This window comes from Pezoporus occidentalis, unplaced genomic scaffold (assembly GCF_034315485.1).
Source record: "Pezoporus occidentalis ecotype Australia unplaced genomic scaffold, CSIRO_AGI_Poc_V1 ctg6, whole genome shotgun sequence".
Classification (NCBI taxonomy): domain Eukaryota; kingdom Metazoa; phylum Chordata; class Aves; order Psittaciformes; family Psittacidae; genus Pezoporus; species Pezoporus occidentalis.
Window position 1 is genome coordinate 8,372,703 of NW_026915943.1, and position 18,020 is coordinate 8,390,722.

Below are 18,020 nucleotides of genomic sequence, written 5' to 3' on the forward strand. Positions count from 1 at the left end.
TATTTTATCAGATCTTTGTAGTAAGTTGTCTCTTTACTGAATGTATTATGTCATGCAATCGAGTACATACAAGATCAGATTTCTGATTTTTTGAAGACTGTCATAAAGTAACTTCCGTGGGGAAAAAAAGAAATGCAGTAGCAGCAATAAGACCTGAAGCCTCTTTTCCCACTTTGATCATCCTTAAATAACTCAAAATCACGCTGGACAATCCTCAAGTCATGTGCAAAAGTGGCATCTAAGAGATGGAAATTAATAAGAAACTTTCAGCTGTCCTCTGGGAATATGCCTTAGTGCTTCTGTGTGCTTTAAGGCTGCCAAAAATATCCCCAGTAATTCTCAAGCTCTTTTGGCAGATGAAGGCGGAATGACTGGTTTTACAACAATCAAGATCAGATGGTGGCAGATCTATCATACACTTTTCTATATTAAGAAATACGTACACTGGGAAATAAGCCGTGATCATATGTTCTGTCGATTTGTTGCTAGTGAGTTAGTGTTAGCATTAGCGTCTGTAAAAGATGGAAGGCAGGAAAAGTTCAAATCATTCGGCTGCTCTGTGTGCTTTTTATGTCAAATATTCATAATGTGGTTTCATTACTGTCTTGGGGGAAAAAAAGAAAGTTCAATTTTCTCTTTTACCTGACTAATAATGAGCAACTTTCAGACACACTTTGATACTTCCGTGGCTTGGAACGGTACCGGATGCAGAGAAAAATACACCTTTTTCTGCTAAGTCTCTTTTTTCAGTGAGAGATGAGCTTATACACTGCTGGCAAGAGATACTGCCTTTGTTCTGCTAAGATGTATCATTTGAGCTGTGGGTGAGTCTTGGAAAAATATAAAAGCATTTAATTTTCTATCACAACTGAATGATCTCTGTGAGAAACCCTGGCTAACACCACAGTGCGTTTCTGCTGCATGTGCAGGAACAACCTTGGCTCTTTTCGTATTTGCCTGTTTCTTTTGAGGAATTCCTACACTTTTTCGTTGTTGCTGTTTTCCTGAGGGTTTTGTTCTTAGAAACTGCTCTAGATTTTTTCTTATAGTTCACTTTATCTTCAGGCGGTTTCCCAATCCACTAGGGGCAATTGAAAAGCTGCTTCTGCATAAACTGTAACTAAGCCTTATATATGCCGGTAAAATCATATCTCCATGCTGGAAATGCAAAACCTCCTCGTTTCAGGGTGTGTGTGCAGTCTTGCTGGTGTTTGCTACCATCACAGTGATGTGAGTCATCTCCTATTTAGAAATGTAATTTGACTTGCTGAAATGGACAGTAGTATCTACCTACAACCTTAGTTCAGGATGACCCTTATTTTCCTCCAGTGTCTTGAGCCAGACTCCATCTCCATTCTGTCATCCTTGAGCCCAAGATAAACGAATTGGTTCAGATCTGAAAGAAGATTGTGTTCAAGGGGTCATCCTAATCTCAGTTCCTTTAGGTAGTTTGTTCCAGTGCTACAGTTCAGAGCTTGACTTTTTGAGTATCAGTCTTGTTTACAAGTCTATATAGCACTGAATAAAAGGATTCAGAAATTGGTTTTCCTTTTGGATGGCGCTGTGTATTATAAGCTATAATTACTTTCCTCTGAGATAAAGAACCCAGGTCTGGAGTCAGGAAACAGGGATGCTGCAAGAGCCCAGACAGTTGGTTTGTAATAATTACTCAGGAGTCTGTCGATGGGAAAGTCTGCCCTGACATTCCAAGCATCTGGCCTCTGTCAGGCTGAGGGGGAACCTCCATCCTTTATTTTTCCTCTCTTTTAATTTCTGATCCAGAGTTTACCCGCAGGAGGAAACCTCCCTGGCCGAACCCCAGAGCCGTGCCGCTCTCCTCTTGGTTCCCCCACGCGTTCACAAGCCTTTGCTCTGCCATCTCCTTAGCAACTCAGAGCACACCAGCAGCACAGAGCCACACAGCCCCCGGGGGCTGCAGCTCTCTATTTATAGGCAGTTGAGCCTGGATGAAAATTTCCAGAGAGCTCTGGTAAGGCCTCTGTAGGAACAGAAAACTTGTGGGTCCTACTGGAGGATCTGGCTTGGTGCCGTAGCTGAGAGCCATACCGTTTGCGGGATGCTCAAGCTTTGCAGTAAACCACATTCACTGTGATACATAGAGAGCATTTGCTGTTTGCATAGCTGCTAATTAACCTCTCTAGAATAATCATCTCTGTAAGCCAGGTTAGGAAGTGAAATGCAGGTGCAAAAACAACAGCCTGGAGTAATACCATGTTGTAACAGGCAAAGTCTCAAAGATGATGCCATGTCTGTGGGTTTTCTTTATTCCAGGGATAGGGCTTAGTGAAATCCTAGAAAACAGGAGAGGAACATAGTTTTTCTGAGCTTTGTGGTTAGTTTTTTTTTAATTAAATTTCTTCAGGCTGAATTCTACATTGAAAGCAAGATTTAATCACTGGTTATACTGCTTAGTGTTGCTCTGCAAAGGCTTATTGATTCAGCATTTCCCTTAGTCATGTGGCTGAGAAATGAAGTAAAGAATGGGTGGTGGTGCTCCGAGCAACTCCAAGTATTATGAATACATAAGAAATAAATGATAAGTATGAATAAATAAGAAATAAATGGTGATCCATGCAAACGGGGTGGATATTGGCCTTGAGCAGGACCCCTCTTCTCATGAATACTTTATACTGAGCTAAAACTATGAGACATCTGTGAAGGAATTTAGTATTATTCACCTTTTAGGTGAATCTGAGGAGGTTTTTTGAGATCCTGAAGTTACAATATCTACATATCTACTAGTCTACTTGTCTAACAACTTTGTACTTTTTTACCTGGGCAGAATTATAGTTAAAGACTTCCATAAGGTGGTGAGTTTTTTCTTGTCCTTGTATCTGGACCTTGCCCACCACTGTAGGAGAATTTTGTGTCCTGACCCCAGGGCTTCCCTCTCAGATTTTCCTCATACCCTGCATTCCCTGCCAGTGACTGCTGATAGGAAGAGCTTTGGAGGAAATGTCATTCTGCTTTTAAAATACTATTTGATGTCTCAGAGTCTTCACTGTAATTGTTCTCCTGGACTTAGTGTGAGAAAATAATGCCTGTCTTAGATATGAAGAGCAAGGGAAGTCCAAAGCAATGTTTAACCTACTGCAGTTGATAGGAATGTGGGAATTACATGCTTTTGTGTGTGTTCCTGAGGGAAGAAGGAGCCTCTACATGCAAGGAGAACATGGGGAGGTGAAGACACGCACAGTATAGGCAGACTGATTGACAGCCCAGCTGGTGCAGATCAGTAATTGGAAATTCATTGCACATAAATCTTCTAGTACTTATCCTGAGACATGGGAAGGAGAATATCTGAGCTCTGAAGCAATTAACTCTTTCAGGGCCATCTGGGGAGATGTTCAGCTTTCAAAGTAGCAAGGCTGTTTGAGTATTTCTCTTTAAAGCCTTCATTTTTCTGTTGTAGCAAGAATGCTGGTGGAGGGAAAAGCCGCCATGTGCCCCAAGTGATAGCATATAGGTGAACAGCCTTAAATATTTAATGTTTATTTTATTCACAGTGCAGCTTCAGGTTGTCTTGGGTAAATTCATCTTTGTATTTGGTGCTAAACACATTTTTGCCTTTACGAAGCGCATCTTGCACATGCTGCCTGCCAATTTCATGTCTGATTTACCTGATTTGTGTCTCCACATTGGTGGGCTTATTGTATGTTTGTCCAGGTGCCAGCAGACTCTGCAACTGTATTTTAAGAGGTCTGTTCATGTCTAAATATTTATATTCTTTTCTCATGGAAAAGACTGATTGTACGTGCTGGGAACTTTGTCCCTGCACCCTCTTTATCCCCCCAGTCCAAGTGTGTTGTTGGTGCATTTTCCTCCTCACTTGATTTCAACACTCCGGTGGTTTCCACTATGCAGCTTTGAATGTGTAATTGGTTTCTGGTGACCGCATCTTTTCTCATTTATTTTGGTCTGCCTCCGTTCTGTTACGCACATATTTGTCTCTCCATTAATGTCAATGTGAATTACAGATGAAAAGCTAAGTGTAGATAAATTAGTATCTATGCAGAACTGAAGGCGGCATTTAACTTTCTGGATTATTTGTGTGGGCACAGGACAGCTAATGAATACCTGAGGATCTGAACACGACGAGCAGTGCCAGGACGTAGGGCTCTCTTCTCCATGGGGCTCGCAGTGTGGTGGCTGGAGAAGGGGGGGGGCAATGCAACTGCACTGGGTTTTAACACCCACTCTTGTGGCAAGTGCTGTGAGTAGATGGAAGTGCTGGTTGTGGGTCTGGAGCCAAAAATCATGGTTGCCTGTAAGGGAGCAGTTGCCAATGTACAGTAAGTGGAAGGATGAATAGTCTGCATCTCAGTCCATAACATACTGAGAGTTCTTATGACTCTAAAACTGTCCAGAACAGTGTTTCTTGCTGTAAAATCACAGCACTTGGATGAAAGCCTTCCTTCAAGATGGGCCGTGTTCTCTGCTTCACTGCCTGTGGTAACACTTTATTCATTTATGTCAGGAGAAAACCTTTTGTCTTCAGCAGAAACAACTTCTGCTTTGCTTGCAGTGCCCTGCAGAAGCATTACAAGAGGTTTCCTTAAAGGGAAGCACTTGGCTATTTTCTAAGCTCACTTTCAAAGTACTCTGAATTAATTATAAATGAGTAAAGCCGTCTGGCTCTTGATTACATAATTGCCTATCCTGAATTCCCTGTAATAAAATGTAAGCTGGCCCAATAGTAGTAAATCGGGAGGTGCTTTTTCTCCCCTACTGTCTATGATACGAGCTATTCTCAGATCTACTGTTCTGATCCTTTCAGTCTGCAGTTCCTTACATTCCTTACCCTTACATTTCCTACTCTCTCTCCCTGCTACCCTATTTTTATAAGGTTTTTCTTTCAGCTGCACTTATGTGCCTATATCCTGTTATAATTTCCATTGAAAGTAGTTAACATATGTTGATACAGTGCCTTTTTGTGCTGAGCTAACCCAATGCATTTTATTTATTTAAAGGATTCTAAGTGCCTGTAGTGTCTGAGTGTTTGACAAACACATAAAAACATACAGAAGTCAAGCACTTAGCTGCCCTGAGAGGATGGGTTTCCCTCTGTCTTTGCCAGGAACATCCATAAACCAAATTACACAGCATGTAGTTTAGTAACAATTAAACTGAAGTCTGTGCTTTCTATATGGTGAATCCTCATCTCTTGTCTCCATTGTTTGCCACAACATGAACCTCACAGGATATGCATGTTCTACCATCAGTCTGTCATTTTCTGTTCTTGTTTTTGTGTAGTGTTGGATATTTTGGGCAGCAGTTCTTCTCACTTTTGTCACATTTTCACTGGGTTTTACTGTCTTCAGATGGGATGTGAAGTGATTCAGTGCCAGTGATGTAGATGTCCTTTGCTCTGACATTTTTATTCTGTGTAAAAGGACAGGAACAGTGATAACCTGTGCCAGGGGAGGTTTAGACTTGATATTAGGAAAAATTTCTTCACTGAGAAGGGTGCGCAGGCATTGGAACAGGGAAGTGGTGGAATCACCGTCCACGGAAGTGTTCAAATACCTCGCAGATGAGGCCCTCAGTGGTATGGTGAAGTGGTGGACTTGGCAGTGCTGAGGTAATGGTTGGACTTGCTGATCTTAAAGGCCTTTTCCAACCCACTTGATTCTATGATTCAGTGATTCTATGAAGTCTTGGTTTATAAGGTAAAGACCCAGCCTGAGTTTTGGAGTAAAGGCTGTTGAGCCCTAGCGCAATTGAGCCATAGCAGACATGGTGGAAATGGTGTTGGTCCTTCCTCTGTCCGTTGGAGCTGTCCTGTAGTGGATGTCCAGGCCTTGCTTTTGGCCTTTCCGCTTGCTGAGGAAGGATAGATTCTAAATGGATTAGGACAATGGTAACAGTCTTTCCCACTGAAATGTAATAAGGGCGACTTAAATTTATCCACCCTTTCTTCTCTCTCCTCTTCCTTGTGTTGATTTAGGGAGTTGACGACATGCTAGGGAAATGGATGAAGCTATAAACTGTCATCTCTTCCTGTAACAATAACATGGGATTGTCTAAGGATAATGGATTTCCCTAGGCTTTGGGTTTACATCTTTGTTGGAGATGGAGACCTCCATACTGTTGGTTTACTAAGTTGGTGGTTGAGGGTTGCCTTGAGAAGTAGACTGTACCTGCTGAGTTACCATCCTCCCTGCCTGTGGGATATGAAGCCCATGTTGATGGATACTGTTTAGTCCCAGAATTACAAGAGATCTGATACCTATCTATTACTATGCCAAACTTGGAGTCATCTCCATTGAAATTGATTTGAAAGTGGATACCTGGTTCTTTGTTATTTTCCCCTTTCACTGGGAAGTTCCTCACTTCTACCAGTCCACCAAGATTACACCATCCCAGTTTCCCTTTTCACCTGCTTCCTTCAGCTCCCTGTGCTGGCACCTGAGTTTGCTTTTGTGGATCATACAGAGCTTTCAGGGCTTGTTCCCACAGCAAGTGCCTGGCTTCGATACAGACACCATCCCTGCCAGGTTTAAACTCCAGCAACCACAGCAAACAGCTTTGCAGCATCTGAAAGAGTAGTTCTAAGCACAAATCTCTTTAAAGATCCACGCAGTTCACTTGAGGAGTCCTTCCTGAGAGGGATGGGAGTCGTCACTTGATAGCATTTAGCAAATAGGGCAGAACTCTGAGAACATCTGTTCTGAAGATGACAGAAACTGTCAAAACTGTGAGGCAGTTATGCTAATCCACCCTCTCCTAATAGCAGGCCCATCATCTGGCCATGCTGGAAACCTGTTAGAAATATATGGTCTGTTACAGTAGTTTCTTTATTTATTTTCTCTCCCTTCCTCTCTGAGGGGTAGCTGAGCCCTGTTCCTTCAAGTAGAAGTACTTAAAATTGTAGAATATGTGGGGAGAGGGGAGAAGAAAGAGCTTCAGTGAAAAAAGCAGTACCAAAAGCAAGGCTTTAGAGGAGAGAATTATCATTTTACCTATTTAGTCTGGGACTAATATATTTGAGCTACAGCTTGACCTGCAGGGTTGCCCCTGAAATGGGAAGGTGAGCTCAGTAGTCATCCCCTCCTGGTGTGCCTGAAACCCCCCTGCAAGTTGTACCTCACCAGAAAGAGACTCTCGGTGGGATTGTCCATGTATATAGCACAACTTCTTTTGACTGCTCTGATGCAGTGTATATTCTGTGAAAATATGTTGATGAGGATTTTGACTGCTTGACCACAGTGGGGGTGGGATGTGCCAACATGCTGTGTGCTGGGTTGAGCTGGCTTTCAAAAGATGCTCAGAAAAGTTGCTGCTAAAATAACACTGGAGAAAGTAAAGTATACACGCTTGCAGTGAGCGGGAGACAGAAATCCTAGGCATTTGTGATCTCTTGCCAAATCCATCCATCTCTTTTCCCACATTCTCTCTCCATTTCTGAAGAACGATGCTTAGCAGTTACTTTCTGTCTTCAAAAGTAATAGATGTGAGCAGCTGTGATGTGGCAGGGTTTTACATTTAAGCTGTTATTAGCATGTGTTAGAGGTATATATCCAAGCAAAGTGGCACTTAGCATATATTCCACGTTGTATGCCAATATCCCATAGAAAGGCCTGACGTATCAGTAACCAAAATTAGTTATGGAGCCGTATCATCATATAAGCTGGGTTTCCTCAGTGGAGTCACAGGCCACTGCACAGCAATTTACTTAGGTGCTTGTAATGCTTTTACTCATGCTTACATTCCCTCCACACTATCTGGGCCCATGTTGTTGATTTTCCAGTAGACAATCACTGGTGTGCCCTGACCAATATAGGGGCTCTTTGGTCTTCGTGTAATGATATAAATCTCTCTGCCTTTGAGCCAGCATCATTTCTAAGCTGCCAAGCTGGAGTAGTTGGGGAGGTTTCCTTGTCGCAGAGGAGGAGCTGAAGCACAGTGACTCAGTCTGTACTGGGAGAAGTGATTGTATAGAAAAACTGAGAAGAGCTGTCCTTTGTTAGTGCTCAGTGTGAGCAGGATTGAGGGTAAGGATGGGACATACATAGTGTAACCCTAAACACGTGGTAGGATGGGCTGTGTCAAGCTGGCGGCAGCGTTGAACCAAGATGGCCATGCTCTTTATGGGGATGCGCAGATGCTCTGGGAGCCTATCTGCAGGTGCGCTGGGAACCACAACCAAGCACTTAAAATCAAGTGGTATGAATTTCTTCCAACTTATAGATTCATAGAATCATAGAATGTTTTGGGTTAAAAAAGGACCTTAAGATCATCTGGTTCCAACCCCCCCTGTCATGGTCAGGGACACCTTCCACTAGGCCAGGTTGCTCAAAGCCCCATCTAACTTTTCCTTGAACGCTTCCAGGGATGAAGATTCACAACTTCCTTGGGCAACCTGTTCAGTGCCTCACCACTCTCACAGTAAATTTCTTCCTTATATTTAACCTAAATCTCCTCATTTTTATTTTTTCTTTTGCTTTCAGATCATTCTGGAAGGAGCTTCATCCACCCTAGTAAATTGCAGATATTTCTAATGCTACAGTTACAAGTGTGAAAAGTGTCCCAGCTAGCTTTTACCAGGCTTGCCTGGGTGGTTGCTTTATCATGGTATGGTCAGTGGTCAGTCTCCGGGATCCTGATTAGATTTATATGTCCCGTGCTCCTATTTGTTGCTTCACCGGTGTGAACAGCAATGCTGTTCAGTCTACTTTAAAATTACTTTAGGTTTGCTTATTTGTGCTTCAGTCAGATTTTGGGTACGGCATCAGCACCTTGCTAGTACAGAGCAAGAGCATCTCTGGTGGGAATGCTGAGAAATAGCTATTGCTCTTGAAATCTGTGCTCTATGTTATTTTGCAGTACCTCTCTCAGGAGAGTATGGTTTGTACCCACTGACTAAATTGCTTAAAGATGTGCAAATTAGATCGAGCAAGACTGCTTGGTCAGTTGAAATAAAGTGCCTTTGTGGAGTGAATATCAGGCACCCCCAAAAGATGTCAGGACTGGAGGAAAGCTTCAGGAACAATATATGGGTGCTGGTGGCTGGAGGGACATAATGTGCTTGCTGGGCTGTACGTTTTGTGGGTGCAAAATTGTTCCAGACATGTTTTCAACCTACAAAAGCCCTTTCTGCATATCTCACCTTTGGAGAGTGTGTTGGCAGCATGAGGGTTGAAACAAGATGTCCCAAATCCCAGTTCAGCTGGCTCAGGACTGCCTTTGGAGCATGGCTGTTTCTGCACAGAGTACAGTCAGGCCTTTGTGCCTAGCTGGGGGGGTACGGACACCTCCTGAAAGCTTGGGCGTGGAAGTGGATGGAGTGGGTACCATGGCTCTGTTTAGGTTTGCTGGGCCTCTGTGATGGATGCTGCCATGGAGGTAATCACCCAGCCCCACAGACTGGTGGATGCACATTTACTGAAACCCCATTTTCAAATAGGAAATTGGCCTTTTATCTTTGGTACTCGCTACATAATGGTGCAGGGCATTAGTCAGCTGAACCTCACCATGGTTTATTGTGCAGTTGTAAATTGTAATTGGCTGACTAACCTTCTCTGATGTTAAGTGCCTTAAAAGGTTGTTTTTCCTTTATCCTATTTTAGTTTTTGTTTCTGGCTTCATGTGTTCTTTCTGTTTATTTTGCTACTAAAATGTAATTACAAATTAAAAAGAACAAAGTGAACCCTACTGATGTAAAGTAACATGAATCATCAGCTCTTGGAAGTGTGTGTAATCCAGAGCTCTGCAACCTCATATACATCCCCTTCATTTGGTAAATGTTTGAAATATCCACAAACATTTTTTCACATTCTTGAGCAAAGACCACATCACCATGTGTTCACCCTTATTTCTAAGTATTGATGTCTTGAAGCCAGGTTTTGTTTAATTAGATGTTTTTATTTTGTAATTTCTAGTGTTTATTGCACTATATGAAACCAAATATAAATGAAGAGAGAAAAAAACCTGCCAAATTATTTGCCTTTTAATAATCAGAATGACTATATTAGAAGGAAAATGTAAGCAATTTTAAATAGTGCCAAAGGCTGTAGTCTTTGAGAACAGTTGAATCAGGAGGTTTAGGTAATGAACAGAGTTGATGATGCCTGTAATAAAGTGGATTCGCTGTTTCAAATTGTGTTAAACCATGTATCTTTACATAGCTAATCTCTCATGTTTGCAATTTCGGTCATAGGTTCTTGGGGAGTACACAGATAGATTGTAGTTCTACAAAGAGTGTTGCAGATACTGACAATTCCTCATATAGTTTTTGAAGGAGAAACAAGAAAATCTTCATAGTATTTCCTCTGGATCATACGGTTCTGCCCTGTTAGCAGTCATTAGTCTGCCTTCAAGCAGCAAATACTGATTTCTTTCTCTTTTGGTAGCAGCTCTTTACTTTGATACTTCTTTCCAGCCTGGACTTTTGTTCATTACTCTTTACAGCTTCCATACAGTTGGCTTTCATGTGAATAAAGCAAATTCTGAGAACGATGCAAGCACATGTACTTCCTCCAAATTATGTTAGGCTAAAAATGTGCTGGTCTGTGGATTACATTTTGGGTATGCACTGGTGGGCCCATGAATTGGATGATGCTGATCTCTGAGGGCCGTTGCATGGGGTAGGGTGTCTAAGGGCTGTTGTGGGAGAGCAGGACTTCAGGCAGCTCACCAGGGTGTTTGTGAATGGAAGGAACCTCTTGCCCAAGTCATGGCAACAACATATCCCTCTGGGTGTGTTCTGTTGGCAGCTAGGGACTAGGACTATCACTATGGCACGCAAAGATTTATGCATTTAATTAGATGTTAATCAACAATTTGGTCTGATTCTGGCATGCTTGCTTATTTTGAGAAATGTTTTCTATGCATTTTTCTTTGCACATATGAGGTGTCCTTCCATGCAGTTCCCCACTGGCTTGAAATGTCTTGCCAAACTGGGGCTGTGATTCTAATTGTGGAGTGATACTGAGATTATTTTCCAGTAAAATAATGTGAAGGATGAGATTTTGTTTGGAATAAAACTTGTCAGCGTATACACGTGAGGGCATTTCTTAGGCAGCACAGGAGCTCCTTAAATGCTGTGAACTGTGCTTTGATTCATGCTTAAGAGTTGACTAGAATGATGCTGATACTTTTTTTTTTTTTTTTAGGAACAAATAGTTTGACTTTCAAAATATGTCAAATTCAGTTGCTTGTGTTTGAAACAAGAACACTCTTTGCATTAAGGGGACTTGAAAAGCCTGGAATCAGTTCCCTGCTATTCTCCAGCACTTCTTGCATCTCCTTGGGGAGGCAGTTTAGGCTTTCAGTGTTCAAATCATCATCCCTAAAATGGGGATAATAAAGACTTTCCTAGTGCCTAGGAGTGTTGAGGTGGCAGATCGACTGGTGAATCATTTATGGGTTCCAAGAGTACTTACGATCCCCTCTGCAGCTGTAGACCTCAACCTTTCCCAAAATGCAGCTACCCACTGGACCTTTTCAGCCTGTGTATAATCAGTGGATCACTGCAGTCCTTCTTGCAGTGTTTTTCTGTGTAAATAATTTGATTTCTAGAGTGAGTTTCCCCTGCCTTTTGTCAGATGGACCTTGAAGTCATCAACAGTTCCTGACTGTAACTGTGGGAAAGAGGGCCATTGCCTGGTGCCTTTTGAGGGTGTTTCCCTTTTTTTCAAGACTTTCCTCAGCTATCCTGGCTGAAGCTTGGCTTCATGTTTCATGCGTTCATGGAATGTGGGCACATTTTCTGTAGCAGATGGAATGTATGTGTTCTTTCACTCAGATGGGATCCCAAAGAACTTGCCAAGTGCTTTGATCCCCTTGCAAAGAGAAGTGTTCTATACAAGGCTGAGGCCACTTTCAGGGACACTTTAACCAGCTGACGTTGGCCTCTAAGTAAGAGTAGGGGGCTGAAAGGGGGATGCCATTTTGCAGACTCTGGGCCATCCAGTTGTTATTATCAGCAATCTCTGTATCTCATTTCAAATCCAGTATGCGGTGCTAGGTCAGTAGTGAGTATGAAGTGTAAAGATCTGCATTGTTTTCTGTGATGTCCTATGAATGTTTTTGTGTTTTCCTCTTGTTCAAATTGCAACCCAGCGTTGCCCTGCTTACTGCTGTTTCTCAGGGATACTGCTTCAATGACCCTTCTTGCGCCAAAACCACGTCAGCTAGATTATATTTGTGAAGTGAATACATGTAAAGTGCAGCATTTTTATCCCGAGTACAAAAGCCTGGAATTACTGTAGCTCAAGAAACATGGATTTCATGTGCACAGGCAACACACTTGTGCTTTTTTGGGTCTTCCCATGTAAATGAGCCTTTGGTTCGTGATACCTGTTGGGATGGTAGACCACTGCTTGGGACTTCTGCATACTCCATATTTATCTAACTATGAAGGGTGTTACTAGGCATCATAAAGTGACTACTAGTCACTAACTAGTAGTATTTTGTCCTGCTGTTGAGGTTTTTCCTCCCTCAGCTAGAGGGAGAGCCATGACCTTAGTATTATTTAATTGGAGGCTTTTTTGCGTAACACTCCACTCACTTTGGTAGTATGGTTTTACAAGTACTTTGAATTGATCTTATTTGTATGGAAATGATGTCTCCCATTAATTTAACAAGACTAATTCAAGTCACCGGTCAACCCAGCTGTTCAATCAGGGATATTGCACAGTGCTATTTATTTGGTCTGGTTTGAAGATTATGGCCACCCCAGAAACAAAAAAGGAAAAGCAGGTACTGTTGGTGAAATCCTGTATTTGTAGGCAGGTTCACCAATGGATGTTGTTAGCTTGGAATTATACTATTATTATACTATTATTTTACTTGGAATTATAGCAAATAAATATGGCTTTCTTTTCTTTCTATTGAGTTTCACAAACACAGATAGAAATATGGAAAGGAGAAGGGGAGCTCTTAACCTGAGAATTTCAGACCAGTTGGATTTAAGCAAACCACCCATTTATTCTTAGATTAATGGCTTGCAGGCAGACTCTATCAGTTGTGGACTGCACTGCATTAATTTGCAACAGCAAGAGTTAATGCTAGTAATTGCTTTTCCTCTATAGAGAGAGGCCGTAGTAGATTGTTTTTACATGGCAATCTGTGATTGATAGATCATGGAAAACAGGACCAAAGAAGGTTACTGCCTCCCAGCCACCTCCCCCTTCAAATTAAAATAATTTGCAATTTGTAGGATGCCCTGTCGCACGTGCTGTGGGAGTGAAGCAGTAAACACACTAGGGCTGCGTTCCCTTAAAGCAGTGAACCTCTTACTGCATTTCTTTCATCAAACCAAGCAAGTCATGTTGTTGGAAGGCCACTGAAAACAAGTGTGCTGGTGAAACAGCCCCCAGACCCCTTCAGCAAACTTCCTGTACGGTCAGGCATCGGACCTGATGAAAGAGCCTGTTTGTGAACCTTTGGATTCCTTCCATTGATTTGTAAATCCACTTTAATAAAGTACTGCCCAGGCTAGTGAAATGAGCAGCTGATGCTGGGCTTCCATCAAGTTCTTAACAAATAATCTGATGCAGCTTGTATCACTGGTGCTGCAACGTGCCTTTTAATGTATTTTTTTCTCCTCTGTGTTGGATCATTTGGAGACTGGGGGAGTAGGGAGAAAAAAACCCGCCGTCTCCATCAGCTACACATTACATGGCTGCTTTATTTTTCACTGCTGCTAAAACTCTGCTTATTTAATATCGATCATACCAAGGAGCCAGCAAAGTACGGTGTTAATTGGGTCCACTGGAATTCTTGTCCCCTGGGAGGGGAGAGCTTCCTAGGCAGGGAGGGCGGAGGGAGGGAAGGAAGGAGGGGAGGCAGGCAGGGAGGAGGGGACCCACTGTGCGCCGCATAAAATGTAAGTGCACTAGACATCAAGGCTTCGGCTTGCATCGCTGGAAAGCAGTCGCGGCGTTTCCCACCCGCCCCCCCTTTCAGAAATCAGGCAACTCGTTTCTGTTTTTAGTCTGGTAGCTCTTCTTGCTTTAACAGCTCCTTTCTTCTCGCTTATTTTTCTTTCCCTTTTTTTGTCTCCCCCCCCCCCCCCCCCCTTTGTAGAGCGTTTTCTTTTTTTTTTTTTTATTGTTTTCTTCTCCTTTCTGCAAAGCTGCAAAAGCTCTGCTTTGAAAACTGCTGCCCCAGAGTGCAGTTGCTTAGCTGTCCTGTCAGCATTGTTCTAATGCTCATTCCATATGTATGTCACATAGGAGCAGTACCCTCCTCCTCTCCCTTCCCCCCATCCATGCATTTGATTTTTTTTGTCCCCTAAAGACTGTTAACATTTTTATATATGTATTTTTTCCCAAGGAGCTTGCAAACAGGGAAATTCAAACTGCATGATTCTGTGCTATGGTTACAACCACAGCCAAGACCAGATTTCTCTTAGAAAAAAAGTGTTTGTGCCTTCTTTTCCCCACTCCCTCTCTTTCTTCCCTATAAGCACAAAGACTTTAAAAAGTCTAAGATCTGTAGTTCCTTTTGCTATTCCGCGTTACCGTGACAGCATGTATCTCTGTTGCTGAAGAATGAAGCGGGCAGGCTGGAGTTTTTTTCTGTTCAGTGCTTTTGGGACCACTAAAGACAAGTCCGCAGAGAAATATGTACAGCAACTGTGCCAACTGAGTTTCTCATGCCTGTTATCTGTCACTTACTCTGACTAAAAGGTAAGGGATTCTTTTTCCGTTCTATAGATTCCTTGTTAAAGTCTTTGTGCATTGTTTGTGCAGTGTCATTTGACATGTGCAACTGACTGGCTCAGGAGGAAGGTGGGTTATGAAGATTTTTGTGTTAAGGTATTATCGGTCACCCAAGCAAAAGCTGTTTGCATCAGAGGAGGGAAAAAACCATCTTGTTTCTTGGAATTTTTCCCCTTTTCATCGCAAATGTTTCCTCCAGCTTTCCTCGCTCCTGATTGAGACATAAAGCCGGGGCATTATCGCTGCTGCTTATCTTTCCTGGTGCTCTTTCTCTACCTCAGCAGCACACGCACCCAGTCTGTGTGTGCGTGCGCATGTGTGGGGTAGAGCATAGCCCCTTTACATGGGAAATACTTGGCAACATTCACGTTCTCCTCATTTACTGTAACTAAACGTCTTCAAACACTCTTTGCAAGGTAAGAATGCCTTAGTTCAGCACACTGCAGCTTATGCCTGTTTAAAATTATTACTTGGATTACAGTGCATACTGTGGAAAGTTATTAGTTTCCACAGAGACCGATTTAACTGGGGGGTATGTGTGCAGCGGTTCTGTTTTGTGCTTTACATGCACTGCTTGTGGGAGAGTATGAGATGTTATTTTTTCCCTTAGTTCTCGGGAAGGGTGAAGTTTACACTGTCCGTTAGGCATAAGTAATGAAGTTATGGCTGAAATTGATTAAAGCTGTAGAGAAGCATATCCTTACAAGGCTTTTCAACTTAGCCCTGAGAGTCAGAAGATAGTTTATGAAAGCGATTTTTCTATTGCACTGCATTGTAATATGCAGAAATGTTAGTGGGAAGGTGTCTTCACCAAGCAGAAATAGCAGCAAATGATGTCTGGACTGGATCATTATGGCATTTATGCATTAGAAACCTGTTTAATCCACAACCTTGGTGTGCACTGATTATTTGTGTGTGTGTGCTGGACGCATCTTTCAGCAGCCTCTTAGTTCAAGTGGGCTTTGTTTTATAAAATGTGTTTCAGCTTTGCAAGCAGAAGTGCACTCTGTGACTGTCCCCTTAGCTGTGACATGGTCCTGTTATTTGGAGACTGAGTTTTTAGGGCTAGCTTTGGTTTCTTTCTCAGGTATTTGTGTTCTTACTTCTTCGCTGTTAGTTCTCTGCATAGAAAATGCATCTTCAGGGTGTTCATTTCTCATTCTTTGAAATGATCAGTGGCTGAGACAGTTGAGCAACCTCATGTCTAATAATACTGCTTTACCTTGAATGTTGCATTGCTTATTTGAATAAGTAGGAATGGCACCAAATACATAATTAGTTTAAAAACAGTCTAAAAATGCAAAGTGTGAAGGAAGAAAGTCCTGTCTGCAGGCATTAATTTCTTTCTTTACTGTAGCTGTTTATAATGTCATTTCAAAATCAGATTATTTCCTAACACATGCTCTGTGACTCTATTTTCCCATGATTGTTGCTTTATATCAGCACTGAGAAAACAGTTATTTAGATAACAGGTTTTCATTGACATCCTTTCTATACTATAGAAAGGAAGAAGCAGTAATAAGTTAAATTGGCATCTGCTAATTATACTGAATACAGATTGTGAGCTCTGCAAGTCGTCCCTTGCCTTAATGCTGTTAGCATATTTTAGCACTGGCAACCAAAGGAAAGCAACTGGAATGTTCCTGCTTGTTGTTTTATGGGGGGGAGAAAAAAAGATGACTTGTACAGAAATGTGAAGTTTGGGTGGGTTTTCTTAATGTTTATATGCTGGTTTTGAACAGGAGGGCATCACGTAGTTTGGTAGCACTTGGTAAAACTGGTTAGAGATGCTTGAGAGAATGACTTGTGTGGTGATCATTAGAATTAATTTTGACCCTTGGTGGCAAAACCATTGTTGTCCTGTACAAAACTTGGTCTTTGGGCAAGAAAGTTTGAGTGTTTCATAGTCACCAAATACCTGTTCCTTTTGGGTTTCAGAGAAATACTAATCAAAAAATACTGTTGTGTACTGAACTTAGCTGTGGTTCTTCATCCTAAGAGGTGATTCTGCCTACCTCATCTCAGAACCCGGAGTCTTGCTCTCCCGTGGAAGCAGAAGAGCAGCACTTCTGCCCAGATGTGCACATTGCTGCCTTGTGGCTTTCCCATGTGCAGCAGCATCCCTGCCTGGCCATGGCACCGAGCCCAGGCTCAGGAGATGAGGAGCTCAGCTGGTGGCGGCTTTGCCACCGGACACGCTCCAGCCCTTGGTGCCGTTGGCAGCGGCAGCAGAAGACGTGAGCCGTTATGGTGGGTCAGCCGCTAGAGGGGAGACAAGAGCTGCGCTATGTTAATGTCTGTCACCACAGAGCACCACATGAAACGATGTCTATGTATGGGTTTGTGGTATGTGTGAAAACAGCCAGCCTGTCCCGCATCCTCTGCGTGCTGGGAGCATCCAGCGGTGCTCGTGTGGGGTGTAGCATGGGCTGATACAAGCGCTTGTCCTCAAGGAACACCTCGCTTCTGGGGTGAATGGTGCTCCCTTGTGAGTTTGGATATAGCAGAAACGTGTCTGTGCTTTGTCTGTTGTTTTGTGTGTGTGGACCTGTACAGCCTCCCTCTTGGGTGGTAGTGAGCCCAGCCTTGTTGAAGGCATCCAAATTCACTCTTGTGTCTCTGTAGAGGAACTTTTTGCTGAGGACTTGACAAAAGCAGGAGGCTGCTCGTTTTTTGTTTGCTTTCAACATCTGTAGATCACAGTGGTATGCTCACAGATTGCTTTAATTGGAGTTAATGGTGAGAGGTGGCTGGTAGGCACTGGCTCAAGACCTCAGAAATTAAAGAAAGTATCTTTTTTTCCCTTCTTGGCTACTTAAATCTTCTTTGGAGAAGAGAAGGCTGCATGGAGACCTTATAGCAGCCTTCCAGTATCTGAAGGGGGCCTATAGGGATACTGGAGAGGGACTCTTCATTAGGGACTGTAGTGATAGGACAAGGGGCAGTGGGTTTAAGCTTAAACGGGGGAAGTTTAGATTGGATACAAGGAGGAAGTTCTTTACTGTAAGGGTGGTGAGGCGCTGGAATGGGTTGCCCAGAGTAAGTGCTCCAGCCCTGGCGGTGTTCAAGGCCAGATAGAACAGAGCCTTTAGCAACATGGTCTAGTGTGAGGTGTCCTTGCCCATGGCAGCGGGGCTGGAACTGCATGATCTTCAGGTCCTTTCCATCCCAAACCATTCTATAATTCTATGATACATAAAACTTTTACAGATAATTATGATTTGCCACATAGATTTACTGTAAATTGTTTCATCCTTCTGTAGAACTTGAAGTATTGTCCTGAGTGATGGGAATGTGCACACTGGGAAGTATCCTCTGCAGAAACAAAAG

The 18,020-nt window shown here is 42.7% G+C and overlaps 1 protein-coding gene across 9 annotated transcripts in view; it reads left to right on the forward strand.

Annotated features, from left to right (window-relative positions):
* The window catches only part of FAT3 (FAT atypical cadherin 3), a 413,096-nt gene that overhangs the window by 54,950 nt on the left and 340,126 nt on the right, over positions 1–18,020 (forward strand). The window contains exon 1 of one of the 9 annotated variants that reach the window (XM_062639305.1): positions 13,609–14,657. The exons of 7 other annotated variants lie outside the window; for them this stretch is intronic. The gene's annotated coding sequence lies outside the window, so the exon portion shown is untranslated. Of the gene's footprint in view, positions 1–13,608; positions 14,658–15,008; positions 15,107–18,020 lie in introns of those variants that run through there. One more of the 9 variants, XM_062639306.1, reaches the window with a different exon arrangement.